Genomic DNA, 22,159 nt, shown 5'->3' with positions numbered 1-22,159 from the left:
CAAAGCCTAAACCATAAGCCACTGTCGGCTTTGTGCTCCAAGAAAAAGCTACTTGATCTCCTGTTATGATCAGGTTACCTGCCTGATGAATGTGGGGCAGGCTGTAGATGTAGTCTACCTGGACTTCAGCAAAGCCTTTGACACTGTCTGCCACAAGAAGCTCCTAGCCAAGCTGGCAGCTCCTGGCTTGGTCAGATTCACTCTGTACTGGATCAAGAACAGGCTGGAGGGCTGGGCCCAGAGAGTGGTGGTGAATGGTGCCACATCCAGTTGGCAGCCAGGCACTAGTGGCGTACCCCAGGGATCAGTGCCCTGGGCCCAGTCCTGTTCAATGTCTTTGCTGATGATCTGGATGAGGGGATTGAGTCCAGCATCAGTAAGTTTGCAGATGACACCAAGCTAGGAGCAAGTGTTGATCTGTTGGAAGGTAGGTGAGCCCTGCAGAGGGACCTAGACAGGCTGGATGGGTGGGCAGAGGCCAATGGGATGAGATTTAACAAGGCCAAGTGCAGGGTTCTGTACTTTGGCCACAACAACCCCAAACAGTGCTATAGGCTGGGGACAGAGTGGCTGGGGAGCAGGCAGGCAGAAAGGAACCTGGGGGTACTGGTAGATAGTAGGCTGAAGATGAGCCAGCAGTGTGCCCAGGTGGCCAAGACAGCCAATGGCATCCTGGCCTGCATCAGGAACAGTGTGGCCAGTAGGACAAGGGAGGTTATTCTGCCCCTGTACTCAGCACTGGTCAGGCCACATCTTGAGTACAGTTCTGGGCCCCTCAATTCAAGAGAGATGTTGAGGTGCTGGAACATGTCCAGAGAAGGGCAACAAAGCTGGTGAGAGGCCTGGAACACAAACCCTATGAGGAGAGGCTGAGGGAGCTGGGGGTGCTTAGCCCGGAGAAGAGGAGGCTCAGGGGGGACCTCATTGCTGTCTACAACTACCTGAAGGGACATTGTAGCCAGGTGGGATTTGGTCTCTTCTCCCAGGCAACCAGCAACAGAACAAGGGGACACAGTCTCACGTTGTGCCAGGGAAAGTATAGGTTGGATGTTAGGAGAAAGTTCTTGACAGAGAGGGTGATTGGCATTGGAATGGACTGCCCAGGGAGATGGTGGAGGCACCGTCCCTGGGGGTCTTCAAGAAAAGCCTGGATGAGGCACTCAGTGCCATGGTCTAGTTGACTGGCTAGGGCTGGGTGCTAGGTTGGCCTGGATGATCTTGGAGGTCTCTTCCAACCTGGTTAATTCTATGATTCTATGATTCAAAGTTTTCTGTCTACATTAACCCTGAGCCATCAGACTAATAAAGAGGTCACACTGAGATTTCATTGTGGTATTTTGAATCTGTGGTGAAATCTTCCCTCACTCTGATTCTACCAGCCAACTAATATTCATAATTTGGAAAAGATGTCCAAGATCATCAAATCCATCTCTTCGGCCAGCACAGATAGATCATTAAACCATGACCCTCAGCATCACCCCTACATGGCTGTTGAACACTACCAGGGACCACCACTTCCACAGGGAGCCTGTTCCAGGGCTTAACCACTCTTTCAGTAAAGAAATTTATCCTAATATCCAATCTGAGCCTTCCGTGGTGCAAACTGAGTCCATTTCTTCTGGTTCTACCACTTGTGACTAGGGAAAAGAGACCAACCTCCACCTCACTACAATCTCCTTTCAGTGAGTTGTAGAGTGAGGTTTCCCTCAAAGCCTCATTTTTTCCATGCTGAACAACTCCAATCTCTCTCAGCTGCTCCTCACAAGACTCATTCTCCAGACCCTTCACCAGTTTCACTGCTCTTCTCTGGACCTGCTCAATGTCCTTCTTGTAGCAAAAACTGAACCAAATACTCAAGATGTGGCCTCAGCAGTGTCAAGTACAGGGGGATAATAATTTCCCTGGTCCCGTTGACCATCTGGTACTTAATATTACTACTATTTTCTGCAGTTAGTCACGTTCCTAAGGTCTTCTGAGCCTTACACTGATGTGATGTCCAGCGTGGTATTAGAGGTCATGCTGTCATATCCTAGATGTCAAATCATGAAACAATTCCTGCTGCATTTTGGACATGATAGAATTGCAAGATTCCACCTGCTGGAAAAAATATTTATTGTTACAGCAATGCTTCTATTTACTCTTAGCCCAAATTTTTCATTTTTTCCTAAGCTTTTATTGATTTTTTCCCTCTCCTCAGTGTCACGTTGTGATTGCAGAAGTGTATGCAGACCTCTATGGGCATCTGGAGAGGTATTTGTTATTTATTCTGCATGCAATCACTAATCTAATCATGGAACTTCAATCGGCCAGCCAGGGAGTAGAAAACCTCCCTCATAAGCTAGGTGTCCATTCAGGCAGCATGCTCCACGAGCAGACAGAGAACTCTCAAAATGGGTACAGACTGGATTACGCCTTGAAAGGACTGTGCACACCTGTGGAAGATACATAAAACAATAAGCATGAGAATTATGAGATGCTGACTTTCCAAAACAATGCCTTCAGTCTGTCCCACTTCCCTCACACAGTATTTCAACAGTCCAGCAGCTGCTTCTCACAGCTTTCACCCTGAAGGTAGGTTTGGGATCAGGAAAGCATCTGCTAGTGCATGGATCCTGTGGCAGGTTTGCAGAGGTGAAGACGGCAGTGTCAGTGATCTAAAAATGTCCAGTATGGAAGGCTGAGGTAATATTTTTGAGGGCATGTTGATGTCATGAGAGCTGAAGTGACATTGGCATGAACTGAAAATGTAGCTTTTATGGTCAGGTATTTAAACAACGTGTGTTTGATACCAGGCTGCTTCTTAGCAATCTCATTTTACCTCAAATTTTGCCTGTGTGTCGTTAAAAGTTTAGTTCTAAAATGCCTATAAGTACTTTTGAAAATGACGTATAAGCACCCTTGAGATTTTTACTGCACAAATCAAGCCAGTTGCAAGGCAAATTCTCATCTTTGGAAGAATTAGTGGGGCCTTTTGTAAGAGAAGTGCTTATTTTTGTGGCGGTTGTGATAACAATGAACTGGAAATTGAACAGGTGTGGTGCAGCATAGAGAAAAGCCTTGATTTGACATCCTCAAATAATTTCAATCAACAGGCACATTCAGCATCCTGCAGAATAATCTAATGCTTCCTAGTGCAAGTATTGATGAAGAACAGCTCACAAATTTGGAGTGACACATCTCCAGGCTGATTATAATTGCCACCGACTACCTTTGCAAGGCAAGGCCCACGTGCCTGTGTGTTTACACACCTGCTCAAGAAGCTATGGCCAGAGCTCTACTTACTCATCTGCACAGCTGAGGCTCTTCTTCAGCCGAGGAGGGTTTAAACAGTCCCCATTGCACAGGCTGGAGGGTTGGTGACTAGAACGAGACTCACCTGTCTTTGTTGACTGCCCTGCCCCTCCCTGACTTCAGTGGTAAGGCTAATAGTAATGGTGTTCATAGAGCATTTTTATGACATGAAATATTTTCAAAATAGAAGTGAACCCTGGAATCTTAGCAAGGGGGTGGAAGGGACTACTGGGGATCACCTAGTCAAACTCTCTGCTATAGCAGGGTCACCCAGATGGGTTTCAAAGCTCTCCAGAGAAGATTCCACAGCCTCTCTGGGCAGCCTGCTCTGGGGCTTCAACAACCTTGCTACCATTCTATAGCTGTTTATTCAGCCTGGAAAACTGAATATATGAAGCATACTGCATAACAGTTATTAATTGTGTTTGCTCTGGTAAAGAAAATGAGAGTTAAAACCCCCTCGTTCTAGCTTAATAGACCTAGCAACAAATCTATTAGCTTCCATGTAAAAGCATTCCCACAAATCTGAATGTCCAAAGATGATCCTCTGTAAATGGTGCAAACATGACTTACCCCAAGTTATTGTGCAGCTGAATGCTGGGTCTTGCCTTACACCCATGAATCTAGAGATATCCCTTTTGTTAGCATTTGCTCTTTCAACAGGATTCATTTGTTCCATGTTAAGCTCTAGCAACTTGCCTTGTGATCTTGCTGTGGGATGAGTTCCTCCAAGTGATGTGCACGAGTGGGTTTGGGAAGGTTTGCAGTGTTTGATATGGCATTTGTTTGGGCATCAGTCAGCTGAGACTGCTGCAAGCCATCGGGTTAGAACAATTATCACGGCTATTTTCAGGACAGCTTTTCATCCTTTTTTGTGAAATCAGGGCTGGAAAAAGAAGCAGCAGACTTTCAAACAGCTCTTGTGATTATGATTAAATCTTTTCAGATATATTTACATTTCAGCTTGCAACTGTTTCAGGAGAAACAAGACTTTCTGTGCTCTATTTTCTTTTTTCCTTTTCCAATCTTTGGCTCCCTCTTTGCATTGCACCCCTTTTTCAGAGCAGGGCGTCACTTCAAGCAGAGAGGCCACACAGACCTTATGAGCTACAAAGGGGATCCATCCTGATGCATGACACCCCTCTGATGACACCCTGTGGGCTTTCACGTGAAGTTACTCTCTTTCAGCTCCAAGTTATGCCCTGCTAGAAATATTCAGCATGAATGTTTGTATCCTTTCTTCTAGGACACTTAGTCACTTGTCACAAGGCTGTCACACCCATCTCACAGGAAAATGAGTGTGCTCAGAAGCAGGCTTATCTCCTGAGTGAGCCAGCCCGGGTTTTGCTCCTGTGCTGGCTCTGGCCACAGGATGTCAAGCTTGCTTTAGCGTTGGCAGGGAGCATGCATTCTTGCACCGCATCAGGCTTCACTGGAAAGGCTGCTTGTGTCTGTTTAGTTTTTATCAGCTTGCCAGCTTTAAAATACAAGATTCTGTCGTCTTTTTTTCCCCTTTTGTGTTTCTGTGATCCTCCAAGCTGGACAGTTTAGCCAGACCCTGCCTTACTGTAGCTGTCCACTTCAAAGGGTCCTGGGCTGCACTGGCTCAGACACTGATGGCCCCTCAGTTGTTCTGGAAATCGAATCTTTGCATTTAACCAGATTGCTCAAAATCAGAGGCAGGTATAAAATCTTAGCCATGTAATTCTACCTAGCCTTCAGAGGGAAAAGTGTTCACTGCCAGTGGGGGCAGGATTAGGGCTGAACATTTGCCCATTCTAACAAAATCAATGCCTGTAAGGCTGGTGAGAGGAAGATCCCTACATCTTGAGTGACATTGATTTTCTGCTGTGTGCACATGCAAAACCTGCAGCTCTTGAGTAAGCAGGAGAGCATCATATTTATTTTATGCCTCCAGAGCAAGCCAACCTGCTGCCTCTGTAAGATGTGCATCGCACTGATGTCTTCCCCTAGGAATTGATGGAACTTCGGGAATTATGATGAACGATATGGAGTGATTTATGAATGTCCATCACATTTAGTAATTTGGCTTCTTGAGGAGGTTCCCAGGGTTTATGAGGGCTGCCTTCATGGGTTCATTGCCTTTTATATATGAACAATAAATGTCCTGTTTTGTGCTGGAAAAATGGCTTGATAAAAAGAATAAAGGAAAATGTCACAAGGAACATTTATAAACAACTTCAGTGTAAAGCTGTGATCTGATAATAGCCATTCAGAAACAAAGAGAAACTGCCCCGCTGGAGAGAGAACAGTCCTCCAGAGTAGAGCAGTGCTGCATAATAAAAGCCAGTGCTCATGTTGTGGGGTGGAAACTTCCTGCTTGACCCTCCCTGCTAGAAAGCTTGATCTTCCAGTCTCTGATCTCTTACACTTGAAGTCAGTGGGGTTTTTTTATCCTACTCTTAAGGGTATTACAGGGCTTTGCTGAAACTAATCTTTGGCTCTGTATGCCAAATAAAGCTTACGTATAAAGGGTTGTGGAGAGGTGGCAACAGGCAGCCCAGAATGAAAACATTCAACGGTGAATCATGGAACGCAACAGCCCTTTTGGCATTTGCTTTCACTGAGAGACGGATGGCTTTTGTAAGCTCAATAACCCTTTCAGTCCTCAGTTGGGCATTTCAGGGGTTGCAGTTGTGCTTGCACTTTTGTAGGACCCCTGACAAATCCAACCACCCTTGCTCCCACACCATGATTTTTCCCCTAATCTAATGGTTCTGAGATTTTCCTCTTGTTTAGGTAGAACCTCCTGGATTCCAGTTTGTGTCCTTGTCCCTTGTCACCACTGAAAAGAGTCTGGCCCCATCCTCTTGCCCTCCACCCTTTAGCTTCTGCTGAGTGTTGAGATGATCCCACCTGAGGCTGCTCTTCCACAGGCTCGACAACTCCAAGGATCTCAGCCTCTCCTCACAGAGATGCTCTGATCCCTTCAGCATCTTTGTAGACTCTGTTAGTCTCTCTCTCATGGTTCCCTGTCTCTCTAAGAAGTTCTTGGCACTTCTGATACCTAAGTGGCCAAATCCCACCCAGTCTGTGCACCCAACTCTGTAGAATTATGCTCTTTGTACCCTGTTTATGCAAATAACTGTTGTTATCCAAGCAAAGTTAATAAATTCCTAGTGACAGCATCTGTGTCCTAGTTCCTTTAACGCAGTGATTCTTCAAATATGTTTCTATGAATTTTATGGTACTTAATGAGAATTACTTCAATAGCTAGGTCCTGCTTTCTAGCACATGGGTTTCTCAGTCTTAGGATCCATTAGAATAAGGGGGGGAAAGGGGGATATTCCTAAAAGCTTACTTTGATTAAAACATTGTGTGAAATGGAGATATACTGTGAGCAGGATCAATTTGGATAAACCCCTCCAATAACTGTCTTCTTCTGTCATCACACTCCATGGCTCTGTGGTCTCTGATTTTTGCTCCAAACTCTAGATTGTGTATAGGGCACTAAGTCAATGAGGCTTAGAAAGGATTTTTTAGATGAAAAAGTCATCTTTAATTTCAGTTAGAGTGCCTGTTGATCCCCAGAACAAATATTAACTCCTCTAGAGATGCCAGAGCTTTATGAGCAGAAAATCTCTTCTAAATTATGTTACATACATTGTCCTTAATAAGATGGCATGGAAAGTTAGATATGGATAGCAGCAGAGATCTAAACTCTGGTGTTCAAGGCAGTTCCATGTCTTTGTACTTTTGGTAGTGTCTATAGCTATGTGGTATTCTGTGAGTTGGAGGAATGGCCACTATAGGCAGGGCGAGCTGAGAATTTCAGAGCTGTGGGGTAAGGGGTCTGCGTCTTTCCAGCCTTGAAGGAACCTAAAAGTGATTTTGTTTTGTCTTGGGACTTAGGGATCTCTACAAAACAGAGACCTCTTTTAGGAGACTCAGAGAGGCTGTGAGTTGGTGTCTATGGACTAAAGCTATATCCCTGTTTTTGTAAATAGGAACGTTTTTCTTAGGTTAGTGACCCAAGGAGATTTTTCTACATATATTAGAATCCGGGGTGGGGGGGGGGGGGGGGGTGGGGGGTGGGGGTGGGGGCAGGAGAGGGTGGGTTGCTATGAAGTTTCCCATATTATTCCTGTCTGTAAGGCTGTATTCTGCTGAACTTAAACTTGGGCAGGGATGCAGTAAGGAGTATTCCTGGGCTAGTTTTGCAGACCAGTGAAGGTCAGGGAATCCCCTGGGAATGGTTTCACTGGTGATCAAAGGAGCCTGGTGTAAAGGCACTGTGTGATATTCAAAGGCCACTCTGAGGAGAAGCTCCATGACACAAGTGTAGAGAAACTCAAGTCAACTCCAGTGGCATCTGTAGATATCACAGGTCTAGGACTAGATGTGTAGTGCTGATGTCCCTCAAAACCTTGGAAACGTTCTTGAGATAGCGTTCAGGGACAAAGGTTGTCAATACTTCTCTAAGTTTCTACTTTTAAAAAATTCACCTCATGATTTATGATTTTTTAACTTCTTGATAGGGAAAAGACAACCTCTAATTTCATTTGAAAACCAGAAAAAAATGTCTCTAGCCTCTGGTTTGTGTCTGAATACAACCACAAATCCTGACCTACCTTCCCAACTCATTCTCCTTCTCAGCTCAGTGTTGTCAGTAAATTGTATTCCTATCAATGCAAGAGGAGTTTCTCCTGACATCTCCACCTCCTTGACCTTACAGATGAACAGGAGATCCTCAACAGCTATTACCTCATGGCTGACACCTGCCTTAAGGACAGATGGAGACCTGAGCCTTAATCACTAGTCTGAGCTTCAGGCTATCTTCCATCACCCGAGGTAACGGTAAGGAAAGCACTGGTCTTCATGTAACATCCTAGACTAAAACTTATACTGAAAGCTGAAAGTTTCCATGACTTGAAGATTGGGAATGTTATGGCAGGTGGTGTCCAGTGGATGTGACTAAGAGCAAAGAAAACCTCACACGGCTCCAGCAGTCCCTGTGCTGCAGGTGACTGACAGCTGAGGGACTGCTGGGGGAAAGCATCAGACTTTGTGCTGCAGTAGCTTTCCCCTGGCCATCTGCCTTCAGACAAGTCACTAGATTGGACCGATCTTTGGTCTGACCCAGTCTGTGCATTCTCCTGTTCAGTGACAAGGGGTGAGCATTGTGAAAGTGTTTCACAGCAACAATATGTCTACCAAAAAAGTTTAATGTCCTTCTGAGAGGTGAGCAAGGTTGACATTTCACAGAACTGAGCAGATGTGTGCAAGCTATGGGGAACCACTGGAATCCATAATAAAGTAAACACATTTTGATTTTCTTTAATGAACAGAAGCATGTTCAGCTTTCATCATGGTAAGCATCAACTTTGCACATGTATGTATCGTTGAAAGAATTAGTTTGTGATGGAGTTGAATGAATTCAGGTTCACTGACTCCAGCTTTAATGATGCTCTATTATCAGATGCTCACATTTTATACTGAGTCTCCATTTGTATTATTTCTTTTGCCCATTCTGCTGTTGCTGAGGGATATATTATCTTCTGCATGACTTTGACATGCACAGACAAGCATCTGCAATGGGGAATCCTTCATTTCTTGTTATCTGCAGGTTTTGTTAGCTCTCCTAAACTAAATCTCAGGACAGTCTGAGATTCACTTTTCATTCTCCTTCTTCTGTATGGATTCTGCAAGGAGGCAACAATTAAAACAGTATCTGTAATGCTGAGGTTGCTGATCTCCAGGAGACAGCATTTGTTTTGCTTTCAGGATCATTTACAACTTCCACAATAATGGATCTGACATCTAAAGTAATTATGCTCCAAATAAATAATTAAACTGCATAAAGCAGGGCATTTTGAACTATTTATAGGAGCTGTCCCAAAAGACACTAAGGGCAAGGGGGGGTGTTTCTTTGAGAAAATGGGCTTGCAAAATTTCTGCAAGTTATCACACAGGATGAAGAAAGAAAGCAGCAGGGTGGGGTGGGGAGGGAGCTCCTGTGCTGTCCACTAGGAGCCTTGAAGTGGCAATCACAGAATAACAGAATGATAGGAATTAAAAGAGACCTCTGGAGATCATTGATTGCAGTCCTCCTGCCAGAGCAGGTTCATCCAGAGCAGGTTGCCCAAGATGGCATCCAGGTGAGTTTTGAATGACTCCAGAAGCAGACATTCCACCACCATTCTGTGTGGCCTGTTCAAGTGCCCCACCACCCTCAAAGAAAAGAAGTTCCTCCTCATGGTCAGGTGGAACTTTCTGTGTACAAATTTGTGCTCATTACCTCATGTCCTGTCACTGGGCACCACTGACAAAAGACTGGCCCAAACCTTCTGACATCCACCTTTTAAGTATACATAAGCACTGAGGAGATCTCCTCTCAGATTTTTTTTTCTTCTCCAACTAAAAAACACCAAATTTCCCAGCTTTTCTTCATCAGAGAGATGTTCCAGTACCCTAATCATTTTTGTGGCCTTTGCTGTACCCTCCCAAAGAGTTCCCTGTTCTTCTTGAACTGGGGATCTCAGAACTCGACCCAGTACTCCAGATGAGGCCTCACCAGGACAGAGTAGAGAGGGAGGGCAATCTCCCTTGACCTGCTGGCAACATTCTTCTTGATGTCGATGTACCCCAGGATGCCATTGCCTTCTGGCCAAGAGAGCACATTGCAGTCAGTGCTTTTTCCTGCAGTTCATGTGAAAAGGCTTAAGGAAGCTGGCAATGTCCAAGCCTTTTTCAAGGGACTTCTCCTACTTACACAGTGACTTACCTTGCACTTTGCATTGCTCAGTGCAATACAAAATGCACCAGTATGTTCAACATCTACAGTGCAAGCTGTAGTATTTGCATTCCTACCTTATTACATCAAAATCCCAATTTTTGTCTCTGGAAAGAGGATTTTTTCTTTGTTATAGATAATTTAGAGGTGCTCTGGGCAGTGGTAAGAGGGTAGATGAGAGTAAAGATTTCATCATTATGATCTATAACTTCAGTTGTCTTTTGTTACCACAGGGAACTTCATAAAAAGTCTGCTAGGCTTTGCTTGCTTATTTTTTTGTAGATAAACCATTATTTATTAAAGGTAATTAATATCAATCAAAATGAGACAACTCCTCTTGGTAAAACCACTGTCCTCTCCTGTAATCATGAATACTTTGCCAACAGCTTCTTTGGAATTTCAGCATCTCAGGTTTCAAATGAAAGCTGACATGCCACCTAGCACCAGAGATACTAAACACATGATTTTCTGAAGAGGGAGGCTGTCTGGTCAGCTGAAGTGCTGCTGCACCAGTGGTGATCTACCCGGAGAAGCAAAACTGCTTGGCAGATAGCCACAGTGCAAAGCTGCCTTTGAGAACATTTGAGAAACAGAAAGTTGTTGATCCTGGGAAATGGATTCAATCTGCTGTTAAAAAATGATCAAAGCTGGCAGCGTGGCTCAGAGACTTCCTTGTCTCATCTACAGCATCTGCAATTGCTCTTGGCCATTGGAACGAGTGGTGGAATGTAAGTGTTGGTCGTAGTCTGGCTAATCCACCTCTTTGAAAAGGCCCAGTCCACTTGTGAGATTTGAGAGGTATCTCCTCTGCTGCCTGCAGCAGAGCCTGGTTCCAAGGGTAATTTGTGTTAAGGGAAAAGCCCTGATAAAACACTGAAAATTGCAATGTGCTGTTGAGTCTTACCTTTATTCGTTGTGTGCCAATGATCAGCTGAATCAATGGGACATTCACTGCTTAGAACTCATGTACACTGTGATTCTTCCCCTGGCAGAGGGCTCTCAGGTAGAAATCCAGAATGCATCAGGATGGCAAGAAAACACACACAAAAAGGGCTGTTTTAAGGCATGCAAGTAGAAATGTGTGTTTCTTCTTTTGCCAGCTCACCCTGGGTGTCCAAGGGCCACCCTAGACCTACTCAGAGATACTGCACATGGCAAATAGGAAATGAGGAAGATGGTGTGTGGGTTCCCACGTGCATGGAGCTGGCCTCCTATTCAAGTCTGAGGAGTTTATCTGAACCTGAAACGCTTCTGAGGAACTGCTGTCAAAAGCAGCAGCCATGGAGGTAGGCAGAGCTTTACATTTCAGACTCTTTCCCTCTACATAAGCAGTTTAACCTGCCATGATGAGAGATGGGGAGCAGCTTGATGCAAGCTAAGTTCCGTTTGTTGTACTTTCAGCAGTTGGGTACATACCTTAACATACAAGCTAAAGATCATGTCAAATCCTAATTGGTCATCAAGACAGACCTCGAACCTTAGCAACTAGATAAGCAAGGATTAACAAAACCCACAAGTTCATGCTTTATATTGTTTCATCTGTTGCAACATCCTCTGAGGTCATTTCAACCCTCTATTTTACTTAACTTTTCCACTTACGCATTCTGAACCCATGGCTTACGTTCCAGTATGTCAAGATCGAGCAGCTGTACAGCACTAAAAGTCCTACAGTTCCCAACATTAACCCTTAGTTATTGTTCTCACCACAATTCTTCTGCAGGTGAGATCCTGCTCTTGGACTAGCAGTTTGTCTCCTTTGACTTTTATCATAACTGGACTGTCAATTAGAGACAGAGTTTGGCTTTCTTTACTGTGAAATATAATTCTGTTATCCCTACAACCACATTCTACCCTAGGTGATTTCCCCTTTGACTTTAATCTTTTTTTATTATTATTATTTCATTTAATCCCATGAAATAAAGAGTATTTCTTACTTGGATAAGCTGGATAGCCCTTTGGTCTAAATGGAGTTCTTTCATTTGGAGATTCCTGATATGCTAAACCTCTGTGAAAGTTTGATAAAAGGTAACTTTGAGGCTTTTAATTAATTATGTACAAAAAGTTGACAGTACTCTACTGGGAGGTGTTCCTAATAATCCATGCATGTAATATAGTGGGAACATTGTTTATAAATGTAAATGAATCGGAAGGTTTGTAACCTCGAAACAAAAGAAGATGAGAAATCAAATCATGGCTGGCAACCTCACAATTAAATGCTCTAAGATTAAATGACCTACTTGAAAGCTACAATTTTATCTTTGTTTTCCAGTAAGTAGAGGGAAAAAATAATCCTTGTAACAGCTGCTTTATCTCTTACTGAGAGTGGAGCGAGGAAATGTTGGTTTTAATATTTCATATCTCTCACAAATGAAAAGACAAGCTCTCACAGTTGAGCCTGGCTGGGAAATGCACAGCTCCTATCAGGCCAAAGGAGATGGGAGAGAAGAGGAAAGAAAAAGGATATGTCAGGAGCTGAGCAGTGGTGAAAGGAAATTGAAAGTCAGGAGTAAGCTGAGAAAAAGGGGTCACAAGGAAAAGAAAGGCTGTATCCAGGGAAAGGGTTAAGAATATCAACAAAGCAAACTGAATCCAATGCAATAAAGGATCAAATTCATTTTTGTCATCGTAGCATTTGAATCCTATTGCCAGCAAGGATTAATGCCCCCATTATCACCATCAGTATTGCACCCATCTTCCTTATGATGAGCAGTAGCAGAGGGGCTGCCTTCTGGGGAAGGTGTGACTTGTCAACAGGTCACTTCTAGCCACTCATTTGCAGCCTCTGCTCCAGCTCTAATCTGCTGGCATCATTAAGAGAAGCATCGGCAAAATGAGCAACACACTCCTGTCTGTTCTCATTAAGCTTAAAAAGCAGCACTTTGAGATTTTTGAAGTCAAAGAAATTGGGGGAAAAAATCTTTTACTTCGTTCGCACATCTGACTATTTCAATGAGAGGCTCAAATTCTTCATAAGGCTACTGCATCAATAAAGAGCTATGTGTGGCACAAAATGCCTCTAGACTATTACAGGGAGAAAATCTGGCTGAGCAAACCACACTTTTCTCTATACTGCCCTTTGTTGCACAGCAGCAATCATTTACTGCTGCTCTGCACCGGCAGCAAGTGTTTGCTAGGCTGCTCTGAGCCATCTCAGCCCAGCTGGATAAGGGTTTGTGCCACTCCTCCAAGGCACAGACTGGTTCCCTCCAATCCTAGCAGCTTGCTTAGAAAGACCTTTATGCAACTTTTTGGTGTCCCTTTTTTAAAAAGGTGTTATTTTTCAAAGTCAGCAAGCTCCCTTTAGCCGTCTCAAGTCATTTGGCAACACTTAAAGCTTGAGAATGTGTTTGGGTTACTTCAAAATGTTAATTTCAATGAGAGAATCTGGAAAACCCTCATAATATTTTTAAACACAGAGAACAAGATCTGATGCCCTCTCCTGTCTTCAATGGTCTCAGAAATCCTGCAGCCAGTCAGATTTCCAGAAGCCATGCTGTGTCTGCTGCTGCTGCCCCTGACTGATGAACCAGCAGAGCTGGGAAGATGCTGTTGTGCTTTGCAACAGCAGCAGATAAAGAGTGAAAAATGACTGGTAGTTAACGCTTGTTTTCAGTGTGCCATCTGGAAATGCTCATTTAATAAATACATGGGGTTTGGGTTGATTTTGGATGTAAAGCTCTGTTTGGGATCTCTCTCATTTCCATGAGTCACAATGAGATACAAAGCACCAGAAGGACAGGGTGGATGCCCAGTTAATCTCCAACCCATTGTAATTACTTTGCTGCTGTGCCTGTTGCCCCCAAGAGATTTTGAGCGAGACTGGTGTTTGAGGGACGTGGAGAAAAATATAGGGACAGTGGTCCTCAAAGCTCTTTATGAAACAGCTGATTGTTGTTGATTTATTTGATTTATTTTTGGTTTAGAATGCAAACACTTGATGGAAAGTGCCTTGTTTGAGATTTTGGCACTGAAAACCCAGAAGAAAAAAAAAAGTGTGTGTGGGGGTGTTTCATGACTGTATTTTTAAACTCTCACGTAGGAAAACTGAGAGGCAAATTTCCACTTCAAACTATAGCTGGAACCAAATCACCCACATACCAAGATAATAAGACATCAAAAGGGTTCTGCAATATGCTGGCACACATATATATATATATATATGTTTTAAAAGTGCTCAGAATGAAGAGAAGGGGAATACACAACCAAGGCTCTTTTCTAACTGGTATATCGGTTACAATAAGCAAAGCACATGATTTTGGAGGGTTTTACCCCAAGCTCAGCTGAAGTGATGTGTTAAAAATTAACACTTTCATAGCATTCAGTTTGCCAAAACATAAACTTATCTTCTGCAGGAGAGAGAATATTCCAAGATGCAAACACGACTCAGCCTCATTCAGTCTGTTTGTCCTGACCCTCTGGGGTATACACAGAATTGTTAAAGTGAAAGTTCTGAAAATGCCTCAAGAAAATGTCAGTACCATAATACCTGGAATCTCAAGGCTCTGCTCTCTTGTGCTGGACACAAAAGAAGTTTCTCACTGACTTTATAGATTCATAGAAGTGGTTGGGTTGGAAGGGACTTTAAATATCAGTTAGTTCCACCACCCATGCCAGCTTGCTCAAAGGCCTCATCCAGCCTGGTCTGGAACACCTCTAGGGAGGGGGGCATCCCTGATCTCCCTGGGCAATCTGTTCCAGTGTCTCACCACCCTCACTGGGAAGAAATTCTTTCTGATCTCCAGTCTGTATCTGCCCTCTACAAGCTTCAATCTCATCCCTCGCATCCTATCATTACAAGCCCTTGTAAAAATTCCATTTCCACCTTTCTGTAGGCCCCCTTCAGGTACTGGAAGGACTCCAGGGAGTCTTCTCTTCTCCAGGCTGAACAGCCCCATCTCTCCCAGCCTGTCTCCATAGGAGAGATGCTCCAGCTCTCTGATCATCTTCATGGTCTCCTCTGGACTGGCTCCAGCTGTTTCATGTCCCTTTGTGTTGGGGGCACCAGAAATGGACATAACACCCCAAGTGGGGTCTCATCCTATACAATCCTGTGCAGTGAGCTGTGCCCCATGCCTAAGATCTCATTTTGAGGTGCATCTGTTATCAGAAACAGAACTGGAAATGCTAGCCCTCACTTGATGGGCTTTTCTCTGGTAGAGGAACAAAGATACTGAACATTTGTATCCAATATCTATTGCTATTTTTATATCAAAGTTTCTTTATCTACTTGGCAAGTGATTCAGGGATTTCCTCTCCCTCCTAGGTGCCCTTGCCTTGTATTTGTTGTGATCTCTCTCATACCTTCATTGGGCTTTTTGCTCCACATTAATAAAGAATGAAGCCAGGTTGCCTTAGTTCTTTTCTCTTAGCTCGCTCTTTCCAGAATTCCTCCCCACAAAGTCCCATGCCCTCTTTTCACAATGCTCTTTTGTTTCTCTTTCCTGTGAGCTTTTCTCCTCCACTCTGTGCTCACCGAATCTCTGCTCCGTGACCTGCGCTGACCTCCCCAAAGCTTTTACCAGAATGATTAAATAGGCTGCTGTGAGCTTTCAGCTGGCTATGTGCACATAAGCATCATCCTTGCATGTAGAAATACACTGCTGCTTAGTTTTTAATCCCTTTCTTACTGTTGCTCCTTCCTCCCTCCCCACCTTTTTGTGCAAGTGGGTTTGCTTTATCTATCACAGCAGATGATGTGAGCTGCAGCAGCCTCTTGTTAGCCCTTCTGCCAGCATCTACTGTCTAGTCAGATCTGCTCTGCTTTCCTGCAAAGGCTGGCTCTGATGCTTCTTTTGGCAAGTTTTTTGTTAAAAGCTATCTCAAAGGCTGATGACTTCAAACTCAGGAGAAACAGAGATAGACAGAAGCTTGATATTTGGATCTGGACTCAGATTTGAAGTCCTACAGAGTTCAGGCTGCCTTGGGTCTGTCTATTATAGCGATAAAGGTTGCAAGTGAAAGAGGAATTCAAGTAAATCTTGTTTCTAATGATCAGGAAGCTCAGAAGCATTTAGGCTGGCACCAGCTTATTTTCTAAGAAACATCTTTATTTCCAACTGATTATTCATCACTCCTTGAGTTACTAATGAACAAATGCAGTGCTTGTAGTGAGATGGGGATGATTGCTGAGAGCCATGTGACTCCTCTGTGAAATGGAACCGTGGTTCTTTTTGGTCCCAAGAGAAAGAAAAAATACAGTGATAGTATGTTTTGGGGGGCACATACAATGGTATTGCCAGGTGTCTCTGATGTGATCTCAGAGAACATGTTACCAAAGCCAAAGGGAAAATGACACCTTTGCTGCAGCCTGATGGGTCAGGTCTCCTCTGGGAGGAAGGCAGGTTGTGTGCACAACAGAGTGAGCAGCAAATTGTGGGCTACAAATATGCTTGACTGGAACAGGTGAAATAGCTTTTGATTCAAATAGGCATTTGAAAAGTAGCAGCTCTGCCCATAGCTTAAAAAAAAGGCAAGGGTGTTCCTAGAAATGGCTCCTTATGTGGGACTCTTCAGAGCTGACTCTTTACAAGGGCTCAGCACTAGAGTGGGAATTTTACTGCTGGAGGTGAAGCTTCTCAAATGAAGCATAAAGTCCAAAGTCACTGATTTAGACTACCAGAATATTCCTTATCTTCAGAGGTATACAATGAATTCAGCCCTGCCTCATCTAACTGAACATCCTAAAAGGTCTCTGCAACACTTCAGGATGTATTGGTCTCTCATGCCATGGATACCATGGAGTTTTGGGAAGGTGATGATGCAAAATACCATGGCTTGGCTTGCCTACAGTAGCTGCCAGGCTTGTCACCTACAGCACTGCTCTCTGAGTCACGTTTTACAAGCCCAAAGCGCTGTAAGTCTGGTGTCATGCCCACCATCTCTATTGTCCCCCTGACCTAAGATAGCTCCGTAATGCACCATGTCTGAGACACCAAAAGAGAACAGGATGAGGCTGTGAAGTGGCTTGGCTAAGCATGGGACTTCCAGGAACTCAGGTGGAGGAAACGGAGGTGCTGCTCAGAGTATGAACTGAATATCTTTCATTTGCTGGCACTGGAGGGGACAGGCTGCAAGAGAAAAGGCACCTTGCAGCTGGATGTTTTTAAGCCACTGTTTCAGCTTTTCTGAAACAATTCCTCCAAAGTGGAAGGTTCTTGGCTTGCTTTTTATGAACTCTCTTATCCGTTCTTATGTGGGGCTGATCCTTGCTCTTCATGTTTGGGGAAGGATGAGGATTTAAATCAAACTGCTGTTTCTGAGCCAATGCCCTTAGTGAATCAGGTTTTCCCACCAGCTTTCTGCTTATTTCAGATCTTTTAAAAGAAGATCATGTTTTGCTAGGGCTCACACTAAAAAATTCTCTCTCTGTGGATGATCCTTGGGCGTAGCCTCCAGCCTCCTGAAGTGAGTTGTGTGTGATGCAGTTTCGATCCACAGTGTATCTTCTTATCTTGCTTCAGTTGCTCTCCATTTCCTCCTAAACAGCAAGTCAATAATCACCAGTCCTAGAAGGATTTTCTTTTACGTGTACGCTAAGAGTCTGCCCACATGTACGTGTGAAAAGCAGACAAATGGGTACAGTTCTTGCTGCATGGGGAAATATGCTTCTTGGAGGGACAGTGCTGCCTAGTGCTAGACTGTGTGTTGGCTTGAGGCTGCATGTGTTCTTGTGTGCTTGTAGCTAAAGAGACTTCACTTCAGGAAGAAATCCTCCTACTGCCTTAACTTTCATCAGCTCATTTTTATACAAAAGAAAATGCAAGTAGAGAAATGGCAAGATCAAAGCCTGTTATATTGTCCCTTCAGTGCCAGGAGGGGTCACAGGCATTGAGTGGGGAAGTGAGGTGATGATGTGAGAGATGTGGTTCCCACCCTGCCAAAGGCCTGCAGCACTCAGCCCTTCACAGAATCATGTAACTGTTTCAGTTGGAAAAGACCTCTAAGATCACTGAGTCCACTCCTTGACCCAACACCACCATGACCACTAAACCATGTCCCCAAGTGCCATGTCCACATGTTTCTTGAACACCTCCATGGATGGTGACTCCAGCACCTCCATGGGCAGCCTGTTTCAATGCTTAACCAATCCTTCAGTATTTTTTCCCTAATCTCCAACCTAAACCCCCCCTGTTGCAATTTGAGGCCATTTCCTCTCATCCTGTCACTTTATACTATGGACAAGAGACCAACACCCACCTCACTACAGCCTCCTTTCAGATAGTCATAGAGAGCAATGAGGTCTCCCCTCAGCCTCCTCTTCTCCTGCCCTGGTTGTCAGTTCCAAGGAGCTGGCAGCAGATCATTTCCAAGGAGGGAAGATTCACCAGCCCTTGCTCTCCACAAACACTTTTAATCTAGGGCTGTGGGATTTTTCCCATAAGCAACTTCCACTTTTGTGCAGTAGCTGGGAGACAGCTGGGTAGACTCTGATATTTTTGACCTTCCTGCTATGGTTATCTGTGTTATCTACATTCTGACCTTCTCTTCTATCAAAGACAGGTTGGAGGAGACCTTGAGCAACCTGCTTTAGTAGGCAGTGTTCCTGTCCATGGTAGAGTGATGGAATTAAATGGGCTTTAAGGTCTTTTCTAAATCATTCCATGATCTTAAGATCTTAAAATCTTTAAGATTTTAAGCCATGTAAACTATAAATTCATTACAGTTTTAGTAGCTGCTGTGAGTTGCACAAGAATGGAATCTCCTGTATGTTCCCACCACTCATCCATGGGTGCTGCTGCTAAAGGCACTGCTGCTGTCTTTTTGTGTATCAGTGTTTTGAATACCCATTCAGCAAGTGCTGGGAAATTTGGTATTCCCTAACAGCCTGTGGTGACAATTGTGAGCCACATGCAGGCATGTGTAGGGTGGGGAGAGTTGGAGTAGCTTTCTTTTCTTCCCTTGCTGTCCTGTTGACCACCTTCAGCTGTTGCACCTGGTAACTCTGGGAGTGAAAACTGATGCTATTGGGAGAGACAGTAATCAGCTAGGGCAGAATTTACACTCATGGGTGTGGAGTTGCTTTCAATGGGTGGAAAATGTTTCCTTCCCAGGTGTCTCCTGGATGGTTTCTCTGCTAGGGACATGTATGATTAGTAGTAAAATCCCAGTCTTCAGATAAGGGAGAAACTCTCTCCTAGAACTTGTGGTCTTTATGTTTATACACATCCATTCAAACTAGACCAGAACTAATTCTGCTTAGTGATTTAACTTCTCATCTCAGTCTCTGCTCAGTGAGGCATTTTCTGCAGTTCAGGGCAGGTTTGTACAGCCAGAGGCTGCTGCTAGCAGTGAGAACATGATGGGGAGAGTTCTTGCCAAGGCTTGGGCTGCAGACCAAGGGCACCACCACATAATATGTCCCACGTTGGGGTGCAGGAGGTCAGAGGCAGCACCTACACAGAGAATCAGACAGGACAGGTGACCCTACACTAACCAGCAAGGGATTCCACCCCTTGAAGGTCAACTTGAGAGATCACCAAGGCCAAGCCACTGCTTCAGTGGCTGATGCACAAAGAGGACTCTGTCAATTCTGCTTTCAATCACAATCTATGAGTTCCTTAATCAAATTATACAATCCAGCTCCTGAAGCCAGTTCTCATCTACTGATAAGTTCAGTCTGGAACTTCCACATTTGCCTGTCCACAGCACCAGTGGTGTCACTGATGTCATCATTACCCTCAGGCATTGGGTTCTGTGTCGCTCTGTGTTTCTTTGTCTCTTTTTCATTGGATTGCTCTTTCCACCCCAGCTGGTTTAATTTCTTTCCCACTCCATCAGCCTCCCTCCCTTCTTCCCTTTCTCTTTCCTTTGGGAAGGTAGAGTAGGTTCATGAAGAGCCTTTGTCACTCACCTAGTGGCCAGCTCAGCTCTGCCTCTTGATAGTACATATGGAAGGGAATAGGCAGAAGAGTTCATTTGAATGTTTTAGGGGGGTTAGTACTTTGTTGCTGTTACCAGACCATTTCCTTCTCCTGTAAATATAAAGACTGGTGGAAAATGGAGAGAAACATTTGCAAGAACTACAGATCCAGAACTTAAAGTGTTACCTTGTTTGGGTTCATGTTCTCCTTCTCCAACAGGGAAGGAAGGGCTGTGAACAAAGTAAATGTCAGGTAAGGGGAGAAACAAGAGTGAATGAATATTTGCATATGTACAGCAGAGGAAATCTTGTGCAATTTTCTTATGGCATTTCATTGCTCTTGAGATGAGTTTTAAATAACAGGAAAAAATTTCTTCTTGGGCTTTCAATAAATGATGACTTAGAGCTTTCTGCCTCAAGTCAATACACACGATCAATAGATGCATATCTATCAATATCTGGGCAGATACATCTATCTACTCTAGATGATTCATTATGAATATTTGGGCAGATACAGCTATTGTAGATCATTCATCAGGTTTTACTCCCGATGTAGCCATTTGCTAACAATTATCCTGTCCCCCCTACTCATCTCCCCCTGCAGTTCTTTCTCACTTTCCAAGCTGATTCATTAGCTGTTTGCAAATGTTCTGGAGATTTTTTGCTAAATACTTAAGAGATTGTAACAGATTAATGTATTTTGGTGTCATTTCATTAGCATCTTGGGAAATGAGATGCCTACATGCTATCTCAGAAAGTGACAAATGGGTCTTTGGAAAGATTCAAATGTTGGTCTTTCATCTAAAGCTGCTCTTTGACTGGTTTGCATTCTGGTTTTGTTCTTTTTGTTTGTTTGGTTGGGGTTTTTTCCGTGTGTGTTTTGTTGGGGTTTTTTCCTTCTCTCATTCATAATACTATTGACAGAAGACCACAGAATCCCGGAATGGTAGAAGTTGGGAGTGATGTCTAAAGATCTGCCAGAGCAGGTTCACCCTGAGCAGGCTGCACAGGAAGGTGTCCAAGTGGGTTTTGAATAACTCCAGAGATGGAGACTTCACCACCTCTCTAAGCAGACTGTCCCACTCTTCTACCACTCTTGATGTAAAGAAGTTCCTCCTTATGTTCAGATGAAACTCTGTATGTTCAACTTTCTTCAAGATCTCCATATTTTTCTTCTGCACACAGTTAGAACTGGGTAGTTTAAGAATAACTTTAACAGACATTTATGAGCAGGCCAAGAGAGAGGATTCTTCCCCTTTACTCTGCTCTGATGAGATTCTATTTTGAATACTGTGTCCAGTTCTGGTGTCCCCAGACACAGAGCTGTTGATGCAAGTCCAGAGGAGGGCCACAAAAATAATCCAAGGGCTGGAGCACCTCTGCTATGAGTATAGGTTGAGGGAGCTGGGGTTGTTCAGCCTGGAGGAGACGCTGGTGGGACCTTAGAGCTACCTCCCAATACCTACAGGAAGGCTTGAAAGGGACTTTTCATAAGAGTGTCTAGAAACAGAATAAGGGGGAATATGTTTAAGCTGATGGAGAATAGGTTTAAACAGAATCTTGGGAAGAAGTTGTTCAGTAAGAGGCTGATGAGACTCTGGAATAGGTTGTCCAGGGAGATTTTGGATGCTGCCTCCCTGGAGATGTTAAAGGCCAGGCTGGATGAAGTCTTGAACAACTAGGTCTAGTTGAGAGGTGTCCCTGCCTATAGGGAGGAGATGAGAGTAAATGATCTCCAAAGTCCCTTCCAACCTAAGCCATTTTGATTCTATACTTCTCACTCTTGTGTGATGAACTGGCTTCCTGTTTTCATTAGTGCTGATTACCCAGCCTTTTCCAGCTGTTAATTAACTAGAGCAAGCAAATAATTTCTGCAGCATGATTTGAAGGCATTGATCAGTGTAATTTTGAGCTCCATAGTCATACCCACTCTTCTAGCAGCCCTACAGATGAACGCTGAAGTAATTGGCTCCCTCCAAGAGAATCCCTTTAATCACATAAATCAATAACATGATGAGTCCCTGTCACCAAGAACAGAGCACAGTCAGCTGACTTGGCTCCTTGCATGACTGAGACAAGAAAATAAATATCAAAAAGATTCTCCTGAAACAAATTTCTAGAAGGCACAACCCAGGAAGTTTTTGCCTAGCATGCCCAGATGCTTTTATCTTCAGGAAGAGCAGTGGAGTCTCAGAGGCTGCCTGGGCTGCTTGTACTGATTGTGTATGGATTCTTTACTGCAGGGCAATCTCCTG

General features: G+C 44.0%; 1 long non-coding RNA gene across 1 annotated transcript; it reads left to right on the top strand.

Annotated features, from left to right (window-relative positions):
• Positions 1-3,357: 3,357 nt before the first annotated feature.
• Positions 3,358-12,616, top strand: LOC135187833 (uncharacterized). Its single transcript, XR_010307468.1, has 3 exons — positions 3,358-3,416; positions 7,988-8,109; positions 11,146-12,616. It is a non-coding gene; the product is annotated as an uncharacterized LOC135187833 (long non-coding RNA).
• Positions 12,617-22,159: the final 9,543 nt, after the last annotated feature.

This window comes from Pogoniulus pusillus, chromosome 2 (assembly GCF_015220805.1).
Source record: "Pogoniulus pusillus isolate bPogPus1 chromosome 2, bPogPus1.pri, whole genome shotgun sequence".
NCBI lineage: Eukaryota > Metazoa > Chordata > Aves > Piciformes > Lybiidae > Pogoniulus > Pogoniulus pusillus.
The sequence above is the reverse complement of the archived record's forward strand: the minus strand, read 5'-3'. Positions and strand labels throughout refer to the sequence as shown.